At 40.1% G+C, this 19,661-nt stretch overlaps 1 long non-coding RNA gene across 2 annotated transcripts in view; it reads right to left on the minus strand.

Moving 5' to 3' along the window:
• The window catches only part of LOC138421671 (uncharacterized), a 75,615-nt gene that overhangs the window by 42,912 nt on the left and 13,042 nt on the right, over positions 1-19,661 (minus strand). The window contains exon 3 of one of the 2 annotated variants that reach the window (XR_011249582.1): positions 15,392-15,544. The exons of the other annotated variant lie outside the window; for it this stretch is intronic. This is a non-coding gene — a long non-coding RNA (uncharacterized lncRNA). The remainder of the gene's footprint in view (positions 1-15,391; positions 15,545-19,661) is intronic. 2 annotated transcript variants of the gene reach the window in all.

The raw sequence follows: 19,661 nt of genomic DNA on the forward strand, positions 1-19,661 counted from the left end.
CAGGGCACTGTTCTTCCAGCCCTACTTCTTTTTCCTCTTTCAGAGGTCTTGATTGCAAAGGAACCCTATAGTAAACATCCTGCATAACAAATTCTGTCTCAGAGTCTTCAGAGTCAGTTTACCAGGAAATCCAACCTACAAAACCAAATTTCGACAATGATGTCATCTGCAATATATTCCTAAAGATCTAATATAAACTCACACATACATATGCATATAAGTTTATATGTGTGTTCTTTTTCTTCTCTCCCTGCAAATATATGGGCAGAGAGAGAAGATAAATGCGGAAAATGTTAAAAATTGGTCTCTATGGTAAAATATAGGTTTTCATTACACTATTTTTTCATGTTTTCTATTGTTTTAAATTTTTTCAAAATGAAAAGTAGACAAAGAAACGATGCATTAGTAACAAAAGAGACAAAAATGATACTGACAACATAAATGATGGAAGTGAGAAGACAACGAAAGTATCTCTGGAAAACACTGAAGGGAAATAACTGTTCATTTATCACTAATAATTCAATTCCCAACAAAAATATCCTTTAAAAATGAAGGCAAAATAAAGACATTTTATATAAATAAATACTGAGGGAATTTGTCAGCAGCAGACTCATCCTAAAAGAAAGAATAAAGTAAGTTATTCAAAAGTGGAAGGAAAGTGATGTCAGACTGAAGCACCAGAGAGCCAAGAAGTAATATTTAAAAATAGCAGAAGCAAATATGCGAATAACGGACTTTTGGACTCAGAGGGAGAGGGAGAGGGTGGGATGATTTGGGAGAACGGCATTCTAACATGTATACTATCATGTAAGAATTGAATCGCCAGTCTATGTCTGACGCAGGATACAGCATGCTTGGGGCTGGTGCATGGGGATGACCCACAGAGATGTTATGGGGAGGGAGGTGGGAGGGGGGTGCAGGTTTGGGAACGCATGTAAGAATTAAAGATTTTAAAATTTAAAAAATAAAAAACTAAAAAAAAAAAATATCAACTTGATAGAGCAGTAATGGCTCGCTCTGTGGAGGCGCTGCCCATCTAAGCCTGCAGGCGCAGGCCTCTCGCCTGGCTCTCTGGCAGCCCCTCGGCTCGACTGCGCAGTCAGAGGAAAAGGCAGACTGACGAGCGTGAGGCTAGAGGGCAGGAGCCTGCATTAAGCAGCTAGGACATCTAAGTGGCATAGGGATCTGTCTCTGTGCCTGTAAAAAATCTAAAAGCAAACTCTCAGTTATCTACTTGGACACCATGACAGCACAGATAAAGCACAGGAGACATGCATTGTACATTTAAATTACGAGCTCAAATTCCTCAGCTAAGCATTTTACATTGGTTTGGGGTAAGCAGCAAATTAAATTTTCCTCAACTATTTTCTCTCTAGCACAGGGAAAATAACTGGTCACAGTAATAACAACAGCAGTAGTAATAAATATCAGCAGCAAAAATAAAAAACCAAATGCTATATTTACATATACACACAACTCTCACCACAAACTAGCAAAAAGAAAAAAACAAACAAACACCTAACCGTAAGAGACCTGAACAGCCCACAAATTGGTCTTGTTTTGAACAGTGAGCAGGAAAGATTTAACCTCAGAGCTTTGGGATGGGAAGCATGTTTTTTTAAGGTATTTATTACATTTCACTTTTCTCTTGTCACTCATACATTTTAATACTATAGTTATTTTCCTGGAAATTACAAATATTCATTCTTACTGAGTTTAAATCTAATATAACGAGTACTTTTCCACTTCCCAAGAAACCCAAGGATGTCAGAATATTGTAAAAATGGTTCACTTTCTTCCTGCTCTCTTACATTCCTGCTACTGTGGTTTTATATATATATCCTAGTAGCAATATTTGCCCACTTTCCTATAGAGTTATTTTTTTTCCTATTGATCTGTGGAAACTTTTATTTTAACACTGTGGCTATTAATCCATTTTCAGCTTTATATATTGCAAATATTTTCTCCCAATCTATGTTTCTTTTTGATAAAATGGCTTTATTGAGGTATAACTGACATACAATAAACTGCACATACTGAATATGTAAAATTTGATGACTTTTGATTTCACTTTTCACTCTCATGCATTGGAGAAGGCAATGGCAACCCACTCCAGTGTTCTTGCCTGGAAAATCTCAGGGTCGGGGAAGCCAGGTGAGCTGCCGTCTATGGGGCCGCACAGAGTCGGACACGACTGAAGCGACTCAGCAGCAGCAGCACACACCTGTGAAACCATCACCACAATCAAGATACTGAACAAATACATCATCTCTCAAAGTTCCTTCATGTCACTCTCCTGCAATACAGTCCCATCTTCAGGCAGGCACCTACTATTATGGCTTTCTGTCTTTGCAATTTCTAAAATTTTATATGAAAGGAATTATACAATACATACATTCTTCTTTGCCTGGCTTTTTCACTCAGTATAGTTATTTTGAGATTCATCTATGTTGTTGCTTCATTACTTTCTGTTTTTTTCTGAGTAGTATCCCATTATACAGACATACAAATATATTCGCATGTTGATAGACATTTGGGTTGCTCATACTTGGTGTTAGCAGTCTTTTAAACTTTATTCATTCTAGTGGTTCTGAAGTAGTATCTCATTATATTTCACTAGTGACTGGTGTTATTGAGTACCTTTTGTCTGCATTAACCAAAGTGTCTGCTTGCATCTTTTACTCATTTTTAATTGGATTGTTTGCCTTATTATTATTGAACTGTTAGAGTTCTTTATATATTCTGATATAACTTCTTTATTGCCTTCTTATTATTGAACTGTTAGAGTTCTTTATACATTCTGATACAACTTCTTTATCATATAGATGCATAGTAAATAATTTTTTTCCCAGTCTGTGACTTGTCTTTCAAAAAATATAAGATGTTTTTCTTTTTTCTATATATCCCAGCTTCCCAGGTAGTTTAGCTGGAGAAGAATTCACCTGCAATGCGGGAGACCTGGGTTCAATCCCTGGGTTGGGAAGATCCCCTGGAGAAGGGAACAGCTACTCACTCCAGTATTACTGCCTGGAGAATTCCATGGACAAAGGAGCCTGGCAGGCTATAGTCTATGGGGTTGCAAAGAGTTGGACATGATTGAGCAACTTCCACACACTCCCCAACAACAGCAAAGCATGTTTTGAGGGTTAGTTGAGTAAATCCCAGAATCTGAGCTCAATTGTTTATGCTATTATTTGGAACAAGAATAATTACTCTTCTGCATTTCTATCACTGAAGTATTTACACAACATCTCTCTAATGTCAAGTAAAATACTGCCTAGAACAGCACAAAAGGCCCTGAGTTCACTGTCATAAAATTCTTGGCTTTATGATGTCAGCCTCTCAAAAGAAGCAAGGTTGTCATATTCAAAATCTGCAACTGATTTAAAGTTCACAAGTTATCAGCTCTAATGAATAAACTGAGCTCATCCTCCAAAAGACAGCCTCAGACTATCAGAATGAAAAGGCTGTCCTAACTTGCTACACTAAACTGAGGTTGCTCCTGACACTTTTAGCTAGCAATTTCCTTTGGTACAGCATCCTTCAGAGTTTCATCTCCATCAGTGACTTCATACCTGATCCACCAACTGTCCTTCTAAAGTTAGTCAGTGTCCAAAATGTACCTTCAAGACACCAACTAAACATATTTTCTCTGTGGCATCAATTGCAATAACACAACAGTAAAAAGCAATGCTCAAAATTCTCCAAGGCAGGCTTCAACAGTACGTGAACCGTGAACTTTCAGATGTTCAAGCTGGATTTAGAAAAGGCAGATGAACCAGAGATCAAATTGCCAACATCCGTTGGATCATCAAATAAGGAACAGAGTTCCAGAAAAACATCTACTTCTACTTTATTGACTATGCCAAAGCCTTTGACTGTGTGGATCACAACAAACTGTGGAAAATTCTTAAAGACATGGGAATAACAGACCACCTGACCTGCCCCCTGAGAAATCTGTATGCAGGTCAGGAAGCAATGGTTAGAACTGTACACTGAACAACAGACTGGTTCCAGATTGGGAGAGGAGTACATCAAGGCTATATGTGGTCACTCTGCCTATTTAACTTATATGCAGAGTACATCATGTGAAATGCTGGGCTGGATGAAGAACAAGCTGGAGTCAAGACTGCCCGGAGAAATATCAATAACCTGAGATATGCGGGTGACATCAGCCTTAGGCAGAAACTGAAACAGGAGAGTGAAAATGTTGGCTTAAAACTCAATGTTCAGAAAACTAATTCATGGCATCCGGTCCCATCACTTCACGGCAAATAGATGGGGAAACAGCGGAAACAGTGACAGTCTTTATTTTAGGGGGCTCCAAAATCACTGCAGATGGTGACTTCTGCCATGAAATTAAAAGACGATTGCTCCTTGGAAGAAAAGTTACGACCAACCTAGACAGCATATTAAAAAGCAGAGACATTATTTTGCCAACAAAGGTCCATCTAGTTAAGGCTATGGTTTTTCCACTAGTCATGTATGGATGTGAGAGTTGGACTATAAAGAAAGCTGAGCACTTAAGAATTGATGCTTTTGAACTGTGGTGTTGGAGAAGAGTCTTGAGAGTCCCTTGGGCTGTAAGGAGATCCAACCAGTCCATCCTAAAGGATATCAGTTTTGGGTGTTCATTGGAAGGACTGATGCTGAAGCTGAAACTCCAATACTTTGGCCACCTCATGTGAAGAGTTGACTCACTGGAAAAGACCCTGATGCTGGAAAAGACTGATGGTGGGAGAAGGGGATGACAGAGGCTGAGATGAGTGGATGGAATCATCAACTCAATGAGTAAACATTGACATGAGTAAACTCTGGGAGTTGGTGATGGACAGGGAGGCCTGGTGTGCTGCAGTCCATGGGGTCGCAAAGAGTCAGACATGACTGAGCAACACTGAACTGAAAAAGGAATCAGGAGAGCAAGAGAGAGAGAGAGAGAGACAAAAGGGAAGAACATCATCTCTAAGACTGAGTTCCATAAGGAAGAACAAGATGACACTGGAGGAATGACCAAAAATTCTCAAGGAGAAAATACACTTTAATGGAAGACAAAAACTCGCACGTTTGTAATAATACTAAAGCAAGATAATAATGTGAAGTGTAATATTAACAAGTATGGTTTATCCTTTCTTCAGCCTTCCTTTGCTGGCACTCATTGCACGCAGGATAGGTATCTACAAGCAAAAATGAAAAGAGTGACAAAAGAATTGATCTCTTGGCTTTTTAACTTTAAAAACCAAGGGCTAAGCTAAAGAGCAAAGTGAGTTTTTCTCTCCCTATTTTCACCTCCTCTCTCTCCATGTACTTGAACAAGGTAACAATTCTCTGAGCTGATAATCTCAATCAAAGGCGAGTAAAGATCCTTGATGACTAAATGCAGTTAGTGATCCTGAATTGGACCCTGGATTAGCGAGGGAAAAACATTTGTAAAGGACATTGAGGGGATGACTGGAAATTTTGGGACACAGAAAATAGAAATACTAGTAAAAGTATGTGACAATATTAAATTTCCAAATGTGATAAGATTGAACGCCTTGTTCTTGATACATGGTATTTCAGGGTTAAATGGCATGATGTAGGCAACTAACTCTTCACTGATTCAGGTAGGGGGGTACGTGTGTGTGTGTGTAGACAGAGAGATAAAGTATGTGTGTGTGTGAGTGTGAGTGTAGACAGATAACGTGAGACAGAATGGTAACCGTTGATGTGTCTAGATAAAAACGTGGACAGATATTCATTACATTAATCTTAACAACTTTCCTGAAGGTTGAGGTTTTCAAAATTAACACACTTTTCTAACACAGGAGAAGAGAGACAGAATCAGAAAGGAGAGCAAAATAGTGAGGTGCTGATCAAAGGTTTTTACCAAAGGGGTGTTTGTTGCAAAAGGCCAAAAGATATAATACTCAGATGTGGTAACACAGGGGACCTGTACCCCTCTTTCCACCTGGATTACGGGAGGCAGTAGCCTTGCCTGGAGGAATAAGGTAAAGAGGGCTGTGTGGAGTGTTGAGGGCCAAGAGGATATGACAAAGCTAATCACGTTACCCATGGCAGAGCAAAGCAGCTATGTCCGCATCATTGCCAGTACTTCAGGGGGATTTGTAAACAGCCAGCAGTGGGCTCATCTCCCTGATGCCACGATGTGGTCTGCTACTCCAGGAAGAAGGATGGAGAAAGAAACTCAACTTACTGATTTTAAACTCGGAAAAGCTGAGTTTACCCACAAATGACTAATTTTGTATTTTATGTTGCTCAACAGAAATAGAATAGGGATGTAACATTGAGATGAGTTATCAGTGTTGTTTTTTTTTTTTTAAGTGTTACATTTCTTTTACACCTGTGTTTCTGTGGCCTGAGATTCTATATACCAGAACAGCAACATAACAAACAGATCTTGCCTGGATATTCATAATATTTCAAACCTTGGACAGTTGTAATTTAATCTGGATCCTGTTCCCAAGAATCCTTTGCCATCAGTATTAATTGACTGGGGCAAAAAGGGAGGAGAAGGTGACTTCACGTTTATGAATATCAAATATGAGGACTCAGCTTTTTGCCTTCCAGCCGCCAAATTCCTTATCTGGGAAGTCATTGTTGTTCAGCTGTTAAGTCATGTCCAACTCTTTGTGACCCCATGGACTGCAGCATGTCAGGCTTCTCTGTTCTTCACTATCTCCCAGAGTTTGCTCAAACTCATGTCCATTGAGTCGGTGATGCCATCCAACCATCTCATCCTCTGTCACCCCCTTCTCCTCCTGCCCTCAAACTTTCCCAGCATCAGGGTCTCTTCCAGTAAGCCAGCTAATTGGGTTGGCATCAAGTAGTCAAAGTACTGGAGCTTCAGCTTCAGGATCAGTCCTTCCAATGAATCAGTCAGGGTTGATTTCCTTTAGGATTGACTGGTTTGATCTCCTTGCAGTCCAGGGACTCTCAGAGTTCTTCTCCAGCACCACAGTTCTAAAGCATGTATTCTTCAGTACTCAGCATTATTTATGGTCCAACTCTCATATCTGTACATGACTACTGGAAAAACCATAGCTTTGACTATACAAACCTTTGTCAGCAAAATGTCTGGGAAGTGCTTTGCTGTTAAAATGACACTTTTAAAGTGACAAATACCTTTTAAACAGAGCATGTGGGAAAGCTTTCTAAAATCAAAATCCAATTTTAGTGATCACACAGTTGTTTCTCTAAGTTCAGGCATGGCACCTTATATACTTTTAGAATTTTGGAAGAGTTTATAGTTACAATTATCTGCTTAAATTGTGTTTTAAATGTCAGCCCTCTAAAAAATACCCAGGAATATTCCCTGTAGTCTATGTCATTAAGCTAGATTTTTACTTGGCAGCCCTCAAGGTGAGGATTCTTGCAATATTAAGATAATAGTCTCTTCTGTGCAGATTTTTAGTACCTTGGGAATTCAAAGATCAAGTTGCTTAGAGACCCCATGGAATTTGCAGAAAAAGCAAACTCTAATCTTGACATCTGTAATTAACATTTATCTTACTCTGAAAATTCAGTTTGCTGGCAGCTCAGCTGCTCTTAGAAGGCGAATAATGCCCCTGCTACACCACATCCCACACGCTTTCCCTCCCGAGGGTGGGTGGGGTGCTCCGGGGCTCTCCACAGGCTCTTCTCTCCTGGACACAGTTTCCAGTTCTTGTTCTTGTTATGTAGTGCTTGCAGATGCCTAGGTTTCCTTTCAGTCAAGCTCCCTGCAGGTCTCCTGAGCAAGGGTAGTGCTGGCGTGGTTTCAGTGCTTTTCATACTGGGGCCTTAGAACAACGTGTACATATGCCGAGAGCACAGGATCAACCGAAGGCTGTGAAAACAGCAGGCTAGGTCATGAAATGTGACAACATCTGTATAATCCTGGCGCAATGTAGAAAACATTTAGCTTTCCCTCGCTAACCCAGATCATTGGCTACTTAGGCAAAGCCAAGTTATACAAGCCTGACCTATATGTGCACACACACACACACACACACACACACACACGCATTTTACTGTGACTGATGCATGTGCTAGTTCTAACTGCTCCAATACTGTTTCCACGTATTTACATTGTAACTCTTGGGGCTGAGGTGCACACATGCTTGGCTAACACATAAATCAACACCATCACCACATTGAAAAGAAAGAATCTATCTACCATCTCATCCTTAAAAGACAATTTATTGAATTGACTAAGTAGCTAAAGTATTGATAATCAGAGCATCATTCATTCAACAATATTTATTGAACTCCTACTCTAGGACCTGGCATCTTGGCTGAGTATGCCACAGTGAGTAAGACAGAGTGGGTCCTGCTGCCTCTAATCCAACATCCTAGATAGAAAAGGGAGAGAGAGAGATGGAACAAGGAGAAAAGTTAATAAAATAATGATCAGATGTTGATAAGTGCCTGAAAGAAGTTAAAATGGAGTGAGATACCTTAGGGAGGCTGTGAGTCTGCCTCAGTTGAGGGATCAGGGAATGTTTCCTTGGGGTAACTTTTGAGCTGAGAGCTGGTTCACAAGTGTTTAGGATATGGCTCTGTCTTCAGTTTTTAGGGTCATTTTATGACTTGGCCAGGAGAAAAAGATATCCTTGGTACACATTCAAATGCAGTTATTAGAATAAACATCTTATGGATAGGGTTCTATATTATGACATTGATGTCCATCTTCTTCCTTTTTAAGCCTCATTGTAAAGTGATATTATACCACTGGAATCCACTTTGGAAATATAAGTGGCAAGTCCAGACCCATTAGCTGTGTGATACAGAAATCCCAAAAAGATGTTCCCGCAGAGGCTATGCTGGCCTTTCAGACAAAAACAATGAGTTCACTCTGTGCTGGCTGCCACAGGCTTGCACATCTCGCCTGTATCAGTGACCAAAATCATCCAAGTGGCTCTTCAAGTGCCTATGCTGAAGGACAGCTACTAACACACCCAGACCAGCATCCTTCCACTCGCTTCTTCTGCAGATTCATCGACCAGCAGTTCCCATTCTCGGGGTTAAAAGCAGACATAGTCCTTGTCAGGCAGTGCATCTACTGAGATGCTGTAGGGTGTCAACAGTCTATCATCTTGGACTTAATATTCCTTATGACTTATGACATATAGGCAACAGAAATAGCCAACTGAAAGTGCTACCATGCAAATTTCTAAAAATGATCTAAAAAGTTAACCACTAGCCACATAACCTTAAGGGGCTTCCCACGTGGCTCAGTAGAAAAGAATCCACCTGCTAACGTGCTAATGCAGGAGACACAGGAGACTCAGGTTTGCTCCCTGGGTCAGGAAGATCCCCCGGAGGAGGAAATGGCAACCCACTCCAGTGTTCTTGCCTGGAGAATCCCATGGACAGCCCATGGGGTCTCAAAGAGTCGGACATAACTGAGCACACACACATACATAACCTTGTGCTAATCATTTACCTCCCATAAATATTAACTTTTTGTATGTTAAAAAGAAAAAAATTTAACCAGATGAACTCTAATTCTAAATAAATTCTAATTTTAGTTCTAATTTGTGTCTTTTAGGATTCCACGAAAATGACTCACAAATACTTCTATGCAAGGCAAGATAGAAAACATATTTAAATGCAAGAAAGAATACCTGAGCATTTTGAGCACTGTGTCCTCTGGAAATACACTTGGTGCAACTAGAACAAGAGTCAACAGTGGCTTGAACAAATAAGGTATTCTCTTTCCAGCAAAACAAGAAGTGTGGAGGTAGGCTTCAGCTGAATTTGGTTCAGCAGCACCACCTATCAGGGTCAAACTCTCCTTGATCTTTTCCTCACTTGTATCCTCAACTTTGCAAAACAGCTGCTACAACTGCAAAACTCATATCCTCACAAATGGCTGAACAGCTTAAGTGAGAAGAGAGCATCGCCAGTTAGATTGGATCTTTCTACCAGGAAATTAAAGAATTTGACAGAATTTCATGTTGCATCCAGTACCTTTGGCCTCATGGATCACATGGCCAACTCTAGGTACAACAGTGACTGCCAAGTGAGAATCCAGCATCTCCAGCCTGCAGGGTGGAGACCTCTTCAATGACTCTTGGGCCAGCCAAGTGCCCATGTCTATTACAATTTAACAACTTAATTTCCCTATGCATCTCCTTAATGATAGCTCTCAGGATAGTTATATCAATGGTTCCACTAAAATATAGATATGAAACAAATATTAAACTATTGGATAAATGAAATTTAGGAAGGAACTGGCTTGTAGAAAACCAACACCATTTGAGTCAAACAGGAATGCCTCAACATGTATAAAAACTAATTACGGTTAAAGTTGGCCAATTTTTAAAAAATCTCTTTTCTGACTGTGAAAGAAATATAAGCTTATTGAACAAGAATCTTAGATTGTAAGGAATTGTAAAGGAGAAAATGAAAGTCACCTGAAAGTAACCCTGATATAATAAATTTAGTATTCACCCCTTCAAATGTTTTTTCTAAGCATTCTACACATATTCTTCTTTCCTCACTCTGTTCTTTCTGTAACTAAGCCAGCTTCTTCTGAAATCTATTTTTCTCTACTGAATATATCTTGTCCCCTTTCCACATAGTTGTTGAGTTACATTCCACACATAGGGGTTAAGAGTACAGACTCAGGGCAGAATGCCTGGGTGTCATTCCCAACTCTACTATTTACCAGCTGCACAGCCTCATGCAACTAATTCAACCCTTTTGTGTCTCACTTTCCTCGACTTTAAAATGAGACAAAATAGTACTATCTACACAGAGGATCATTGTGAAAATTAAGAGTTAACCCCTATAATAAACTTAGCATAGCATCAGGCTATGTAATATGTAATATTACATAGTAAGTGCTATGTATAATGTACTTACTATGTAATAGTATAATAGTAATTGTAATAGTAATAGTAAGTATAATAATTATATTATATGTAATATAATAGTAATAGTAGAGTAATAGTAATTGTAAGTATAATAATTGCATATTTTATATGTTATAATTATATTACATATAATATGTAATAGTAAGTGCTCAGTAAATGTCAGTTATTTTGAATGCACAGAAATGTGTCAACTAATTTCATCATTCTGAATTGGTGAACAAGTTGTTTTAAAATATTTTATTTTATAAATGGCCCATCCGTTAATATCCTTGAAGCACATCTTTGGACACATGTCCAGTGATTTTCTAAGGATGCATTCCATCAAATAGAATTGTTGGGCCTGATGCTGTCCAAACTAAAACTGTTTATGCTTATTTCCAAGATTCTCTTGAGAAACCTTGCTCCTGGCCCAGCAGAAGTGCTTATTTCTGTGTACAAAAGTGCCCGTTTCTCCACACCATCTCTAACACTGGATGTTAGCTTTTGCCAAACTGGTCAGGGAAAAATCTTATTACTCCTTAAATTTGCATTTCTTTGTTCAGTTAAAAAAAAGTTTAAAACTTAAAAATATTTTTAACCATTTATGTTCCTTTTGTTTGTTTAACGAATTACTTGATTACATCCTTCAAGGCTTAACTGATTTTTTTGTAGGTATTGATTGCCCTATATGCTCTTGAAATTGAGGACTCAAGTGGCAAAAATGAGTCTGCCGATTCTCCAAACATTTCTTCTTACATTCTCAATGCCTGCTACCAGATTTTTCTCAATTTGGAAGAAATATCTGGTCAAGAGAAATTTTCAGCTTTTCTGAGATGTATATCTCAGAAGAACCTATAAGAAGGGACACAGTGAAAAGATGAGAAAAAAACCAGGAAGAAATTATTTGAAATGAGAATGAGTTATTGAATTACCTATTTTATTATTTTTAAAATTTTGATTATATTTTGATTTGTCCCAAATTGTCAGGGACAAAGGATGGAACTCCACTGTTTTACTAAGTGTTCCTGCTGTACATCTTTAGAGGGAATATAGGTCATACAAGGCAGCTTTTTCCAAAACCCTTTTCTTGGCATCACTTGGAAAGCTTAAATACTTGATTCTGGAGTTCAATTTCCATGCTAATGATAAGAGTCTCTAAAGATATGGACTGAATAGTTGACTCTTTTAAAAGCTCTTCTGAGGGGATTCTTTAAAATATCAATGTTTGAAAAACTTCAGAAGATGTCAGTTTATTAAGATTACTCCATTCAATTGCTCAGCTATTCATTAAGAAATAATTAAAATAGCTACTGAGCACCTACCATGTACCAGCCACTGGCCTAGTGATATAGCAAATTACATGTTCTAATGGAGTTTACATTAAAACAGAGGCAGGCAAATAATAAACAAATATGTATCATTAGGCAAGGTGGTAAGTGCTATTACAAAGTAAGGAAAAAAGAGGGTGATGAGTGATATAGAGTGGGTACTACTTTCTTTTTATTAATAATAAACTTTTATTTATCTCTTATAATCAATAAAATTATTTTAATATCAGTTTGACAAGTTCTCCTCAGTTTGGGGTTGACTCTCTATCATTCAGCATCTCCTTGCTTTCTTCCATCTTTGCCTATTCCTGGAGAAGGCTGGGCCTTATAGAGTATCAGTAAGGGAAAGACTCAATGGCCAAAGGACTGGCCATTTCTATGATAAGATAATGAGCAAACTCGTGTGTGATAAATAGCAAAGACAATAATCAGGTGGTGGTAAAATAAGAACCAAGGCAAATATTTATAGTCTGCACAAGCCTGATAAATTATCAACTACAATCTTTAAGAAAAGCACTGCCAAGCCCTGTAGAAGCATCCAGCACATTGGACAGTGCCAGTAGCAAGCTAAGGTGCAGCTGCTGAGGGTCTGCTGAGGAGCTGGCAAGTTCTGGAACATTCCATTGCACAGAACTCAGGCAAAAGGAAGATCAGGACTGGGAGTGGGAAGAATGTGCTTAAAGCTTTGAAAGGCGTTGAAACAAATCTGGTTAAACTAAGCACTGGTTAAGAAGCTTTCATACTCTAAACCTGAAATCAAGCCAGAAACGCATACCAACAATTCCTCCTCATTCATCAGTAGCTGCAACAGAACAGAAATTGAAATGATACTTGGCAAATTGTCATACACAGACTCTTCGGCATTTAGAGCTGATTATCAGCCCTGGGATTGAAGTAAGGGGTCTGCTCACTCAAGGTCAGAGTTCTTTAACTGTATCTACACATTATCCCCTGGAGAAGGGAGGGGATGGCTACCCACTCCGGTATTCTCGCCTGGAGAATTTCATGGATAGAGAAGCCTGGTGTCAGACACGACTGAGCAACTAACACATGCATCCACACATTAACTGATTCATGAGCCCTAGGATGTAAACAAGCTCTTATTTGTGTGTGCGTGTGTGCGTGTGTGTAACAAGAGGGCTGTATACCCATGCGTTTTTTTTCCTATGAAAATGTTCTATCAGTTACTCAAAAGAGACCATGGCCCAATATAGCTTGTTCAAGTATCAACATTCCTTGAGCCTTAAGTTGGAATAGCCAATTCAGCCATAGAAGGCTCACAGTTTGAATGAATATCTTAGAATACTATTTCCACCCTGACCTTAATGTGCTGACACTCTCCTTCAGAGTTTTAAAATGTTTCCTGCCCTGTAAGTTCAGTCCCCTGCTCAGGATGGTAAAAGCAACATGTTTGTTATGTATGAAGACCTGCGTTCACAGTTCAGTTCAGTCGCTCAGTCGTGTCTGACTCTTTGCAACCCCATGAATCGCATCACACCAGGCCTCCCTGTCCATCACCAACTCCTGGAGTTTACTCAAACTCATGTCCGTCGAGTCGGTGATACCATCCAGCCATCTCATCCCCTTCTCCTCCCGCCTCTAATCCCTCCCAGCATCAGGGTCTTTTCCAATGAGTCAACTTTGCATGACTCCAAAGTACTGGAGTTTCAGCTTCAGCATCAGTCCTTCCAATGAACACCCAGGACTGATCTCCTTTAGGATGGACTGGTTGGATCTCCTTGCAGTCCATGGGACTCCTGAGAGTCTTCTCCGACATTAGGCACTTTAAAAACATGTCATTGCGTTAGGTTAGCTACCGCTGCGTAATACACTGCCCCAAACTTAACAGTGCTGTTTATTCACAGTTCTGTAAGGTCAGCAGCTTGGACTGGACTTAGCTGAACAATTCCTTTATCTAGAAATTACAAGACATGGGTTTAGAATCCCACATCATCACTTTTGCACATTCATCAGTCACAGCATGTTACAAGACCACCTCCTAATGGGAGGAGCCACAAAGGCATGTTGCAAAGAAGTTGCACACAGAATCACTGCAGTCATCTTACAAACACTCTACTGCACGTACATGCTGAAGAGTTTATGGTTAAGATAATATCGTTTTTGTAATTTCAAAGAGTCTCAGAAAAAAAAACTGATGGGACAATAGTTGAAACAAAAATGGCGGAAAAAAAAAAATGGTCATCACTAAAACTTGATGCCGGGCACCCAGGATTACAGTTTACCCTTGAAATAGTCAGTTCTTAATGCACCGACCCCCAGTGCAGTTAAAAATCTCTGTAAAACTTTACAGTCAGCCTTCTGTATCCATGGTTCCACATCCTTGGATTCAACTAACCTCAGATGACATAACACTATAGTATGTATTTATATTAAAAATTCCATGTGTCAGTGAACTCTTACAGACTCATGTTGTTCAAGGGCTCATTGTATTTACACTAGTCTCTCTAAAGTTTCTTTTTGGTTCTTTCTTTGGATTTCCATCTCTCTGCTTACATTGCCCATCTGTTTTTACATGCCATCTAACTTTGCCCATGAAAGCCCTTAGCATATTAACCAGTTGTTTTAAATTCTCAGTCTGATAATTTCAACCTCTCTACCATGTCTGGTTCTGATGCTTGCTCTGTCTCTTCAAATTCTGAGGTCTGTGTTTTGTTTCGTTTTGCTTTTAGTATGCCTTGTAGATTTTTCCTGATAACCAGACACGATACACCAGGTAAGACACCACTGTAAACAGGCCTTCAGGCACACGGTGGTGGGAGGAGGGGAAGTGCACGACAGACCTAAGGTCAGGTCTCAGTCTTTAGTGAGCCTATGTCTCTGGACTGGAGAGCTGACTGCAGGTTTTCCTCCCCACTTAGGTGGGACAAAGTGGCCATAGTAGGCTGCAGTTGAGTATTTCCCAGCCCCAGGTGAGTTAGGCTCTGATAATACCCCAACAGGTGAGGCTCTGGTTAATTAGTTTCTCCTGAGGACAGGCCTTGTTAAAGAAGAAAAGTGCTCTGGCACATTTCATAATATGTTTCTTCCTCCTCCCCTGATGGAAGCATGAGGAGATTTTTCCTTGGTATTTACTATGGGAACCTGCTTGAGTTCCTGGAGATAAATCTCACAATATTGTCCCCTCTCCCAAGCCAGGGTACCCCTGGAGTTTTGAGCTCTGAGACTTGTCCCCACTGAGCCTCCAGCAATTCAGCAGTTACAGACCTGCCTGAAAGTTTCTGCTCCAGGAAGCCATGCCTCTCTGTATTCACCTTCTGTCTCTCCAATCTTGAGGGCAACAGTCTGTCGTGCGTCCTCCCTTCTCTTACAGATCCAGGATGAGTTGTTAATTTTTCAGTTTGTTAGACTTGTCATTTGCTGTTAGGATAGAGTACAACTTGTAAGCGCCTTACATTTGCAACTGGAAACTGAAATCACAGTAGTCTCTACTTTGGTGTGTGTTTGCAATTTTTCAAATAAAAAGGTTAAAATTAAATTAACAAAACCCATGCTCTAAATTAATCCATATAATTTGCTTTTCCACTCATATATGGGGACACTGAGAGAGGGACCAGTCATTGGCCTTTGCTAAGGTGACACATTTAGTAATAATGGCTAATATTTACTAAAGACATACAATGTGCCAGCACATTTCCAATTACATTGCATAACACATTTCCCCTTAATCATCAAACACTATGCACCAGGTGGTATTATAATCTCCATTCTGAGATGAGAAACACCAGAGGGTTGCCCAGGGTCACAGAATAAGCAGAGAAAGTAGAATAAAGACCCAAAGCGTGCGGCTCCAACGACTCCACTCTTAGGCCACTGCCTAACAAAGAAGTAAAGCTGAGATTAGAACCAAAGTTTGTCTTTCTCCACTGGCAGGACTTACCCACGCCACAGTGGCAGCCTGGGACTCTGGGAGCTGGGTGGTTCCCTGGTCATCATCTTTCAGTCCTTTGCCTGTCCAGGTTTTTTTCTCCTAATTTATACACTGTATTGACAATACGCCACACTCTACCAGGGATATGACTAAGCTGCATAGTTTAGTTTTCCCTCTCCTCTACTGTGAAATATAATGTACCCTAAGTGCTTCAAACCATAAAAAGGACAATTTCACTCATTCACCAACTAGCATTTTAAACCGACAACCATTTGTAACGTTATTTTCAAAAGAAGCCAAAACTTGTGGTAAAATAAAGTTCCGCTTTGGAATTTTCCTAACTTCCTCAACTGGAAATGTCCTTTAGTGTACACCTGCACTATTTCAGGGTGAGAAGCAAAAAGACTCATGAGTGAGGAGGGATTTTGACTATGAAAGTTTGTTTCCAGGAATGACCTGAGAAGAAGTACAGGGAGCTGCTTGGGAGTTTTCAATTACTCTCCCTTCTAAACAGAGGTGCTCTTTGTCACTTCTAAGCACTCCCCTTTTTTTAAGTCAGAGCCTCAGCTACTCAATCTGAAGGCATGGCTTATTACTCCTGACTCAGAGGAAGTGAGAAAGTATAATTTACCAAAATACTTGGTGACAAACAGCAGGGGGGGATGTTACACCTAGGCCATGTGAGGTATTGAAGTGTTGCTGGGGGAAGCACACTGACTGAAACCGCCCGCCCTGGCCAGGCACCATAGTAACCATCTGCACGAGCTGTTTTATGACAGGAGATCCTGATGAGGAATACGGAACTAATAAGCCACCACCAACCTCAAGAGTTTGGGGAAGGTCGAAAGGACACACCGCGTGTCTGTCCACTTCCCAGAATCCCTCTCGCTAGCATCCATCTTGGCTGAGCGATGCGTGCGCCACCAGGAAAGACTCTTGAATTAGAATGATTGGCCAAAGACCACCCACAAACTAATCCCATCACCATAAAACCTGATGTTGCAAGCCACACGGCAAAGCAGTTCTCCTGGTTTTCCTTACCCTACTGCTCTTCACCCGGGTGCCCTTTCCCAATAAAATCTCTTGCTTAGTCAGCACATGTGTCTCCTTGGACAATTCATTTCCGAGTGTCAGACAAGAGCCCAGTTTCGGGCCCTGGAAGGGGTCCCTCTTCCTGCAACAGTATCACTAGGCCTTGTCTGAAAGGATCTTCCAGCTCCATCAGCAGCAGGAGTACCACATCCCAACTGTAACAGGAATGTTTATAGATGGGGATTAAGGAGAGGGAGGGTCGGGGGCGGGTGTGTGTGTGTGTGTGTGTGTGTGTGTGTGTGTTCATGCTGATTAGAAGTTAAAAGAGGTCATGACTCATCTAGAAACATAGCAAACTTTTTAAAAGGGAGCAGTCCCTCTGAGAGTTAACTGCTGATACAAAAAGTTGATGCAAATATTTTATTGATTTCAATTTAACTTGTTTCTCTGAGGTCCTAAAATACCCTTTTGTAAACAGGCTTGTGAGTGAGTGAGGGTGGCTCAGTCGTGTCCGACTCTTTGTGACCTCATGCACCATACAGTCCGTGGAATTCTCCAGGCCAGAACACTGGAGTGGGTAGAGTCCCTCCCAAAAGGGAATGAAGGGAAAGTAAGCAAAACAGTGCATGACTCTCAGACACAAAACATGGATCTGCTTGTCCACTGTACTCCCTGTACTGCACCTCAGCTTTGCAGAGAGGATGTCAAAGGACTGAGGACTGATCAGCACTGAGCTATGCAATGTTTTCTGATGCTTCTAAAGAAAGAAATACTAAAGAAATTGAAATGTTGAGATTAAGGAACACGAGAAAGCAGAGTGAGCCATATTTAAACACTTAATGTTTTCAAAATAGAGAGTGGGACAGAGAAGAGAGACAGAGAGGCAAGCTCCTGACACCAGGCTCCTTAATTACGTGGATATCAAACTCAATTACAAACACATAAAACAGTCAAATATTTAATAAAAACAGTTGGAACTTGACCTCAAACACTCATAGGTGCATTGTATGAATCAAGTTTCCCAGAAACAGAAGTAGTAAAAGCAGATTATTTATAAAGAAGTATTTTCTCTCTCCATCCAAGTAAACTCTTCCCCTGGTAACTGCACAGCTGTTGCAGTAGCCTTTGGGAGAGGGGTCGGTTGCTTCCCTTTCTTTAAGCTCCCCAACACCAGACAAAGGTAAATCAAAATTTGAATTCTTCTCAGCTTTCAGAATTTCTAAGAAAACAAAAGTTCATCCCAGAAGATTGGCCTAAGTCGACTAGTTAGATACTGTGAGGGGATCATCACTGAGGAAGCTGCAACTGCTGGATTTTTAATTTTAACATTGGTGTTATTCAGCCCGGAATGCATCCTAGGTCTCAGCCCTCCGCGCATGTCCCTTACAATCACAGCCACCAGGCATTTTTCTTTCACTGTGGGAAAGTGTCAAATCCTTTCTCTTTGTGTGCATATTTGAGTCACAGGAAATGGTCTTTACATTCCATTCTTAGGAATGAATGAGGTGTGAGAACATTCTAATTTCACATAAATGCTTCATGTCTTTATCACAGTGGATTTGCTTTTTTAAATATATAACGGTTTAAAAATTCTAGTGATTATAAAAGTGATATAGACTCACGGAAAATTCAGAACACCGACAAGAAAAAGAAAAAAGTGAGAGAAGCCATCTAAAGTCATGCAAAGAAAACTACTGGTAACATTTCCTGTTGTTCGGAAGCCTTTTTATTAAAATATGAATTATAAATTTTTCATTACTAAGGGTCATCTTCACATTTTAAAAAATGTATCTATGAAATGAGTTACAGTTTCATTATACATGATTCTGATAATTATAAATGTGTAGCTATGGCAACGTTAATACAATTTTTGCTATAAATAATGCTATTGCAATAAACAATAAGCAACAATGAAAGCTGAGAAATAAACCTGAAACTATCTATATAATTTTAGAAGCAATAAGGATAATATAGGGCTTGGTGGCTCAGTCGTTAAAGAAGCTGCCTGCAATACAGGAAACTTGGGTTCGATCCCTGGGTCAAGAAGATCCCTGGAGAAGGAAATGGCAACCCACTCCAGTATTCTTGCCTGGGGAATCCCATGGACAGAGGAGCCTGGCAGGCTTCAGTTTATGGTGTCACAAGAGTCGGACATGACTTAGTGAATAAAACACCACCAAGGATAATATAAATTACATAGGCCCTGGTTAAAGTCAAAAGAAATGGGTTTAGGTCTCCGCTGGGACACTAACCTGTAGTGTAATTAAGAATAGGTTGCTTTAAGCCAAACCTGTGACAACTCTACTTGGGAACTCTGAATGTTTCCTCTAATTGCCCAGCTGAGATTCTGTAACGTTGATGTGAAAGATCACCTTACTCTTCTTCCCTACATATAGGAAGGTGAGCACCAAAGGGGCTCTTTGAGAAAAAGGCTCATAGCAGATTTGTCTCAAGAACGCCGGCAAGGCCTTAGCTAAACGGAAAAGCAAGAAAGAGATAGGCACACAGGACACAAAGAAGTGTACCTCTTCATTCTCACGCACACTCTGAGGATCACATGTTGACAGATGTTAG

The sequence above is a fragment of the Ovis canadensis genome, chromosome 16 (assembly GCF_042477335.2).
Source record: "Ovis canadensis isolate MfBH-ARS-UI-01 breed Bighorn chromosome 16, ARS-UI_OviCan_v2, whole genome shotgun sequence".
NCBI classification, from domain to species: Eukaryota; Metazoa; Chordata; class Mammalia; order Artiodactyla; family Bovidae; genus Ovis; species Ovis canadensis.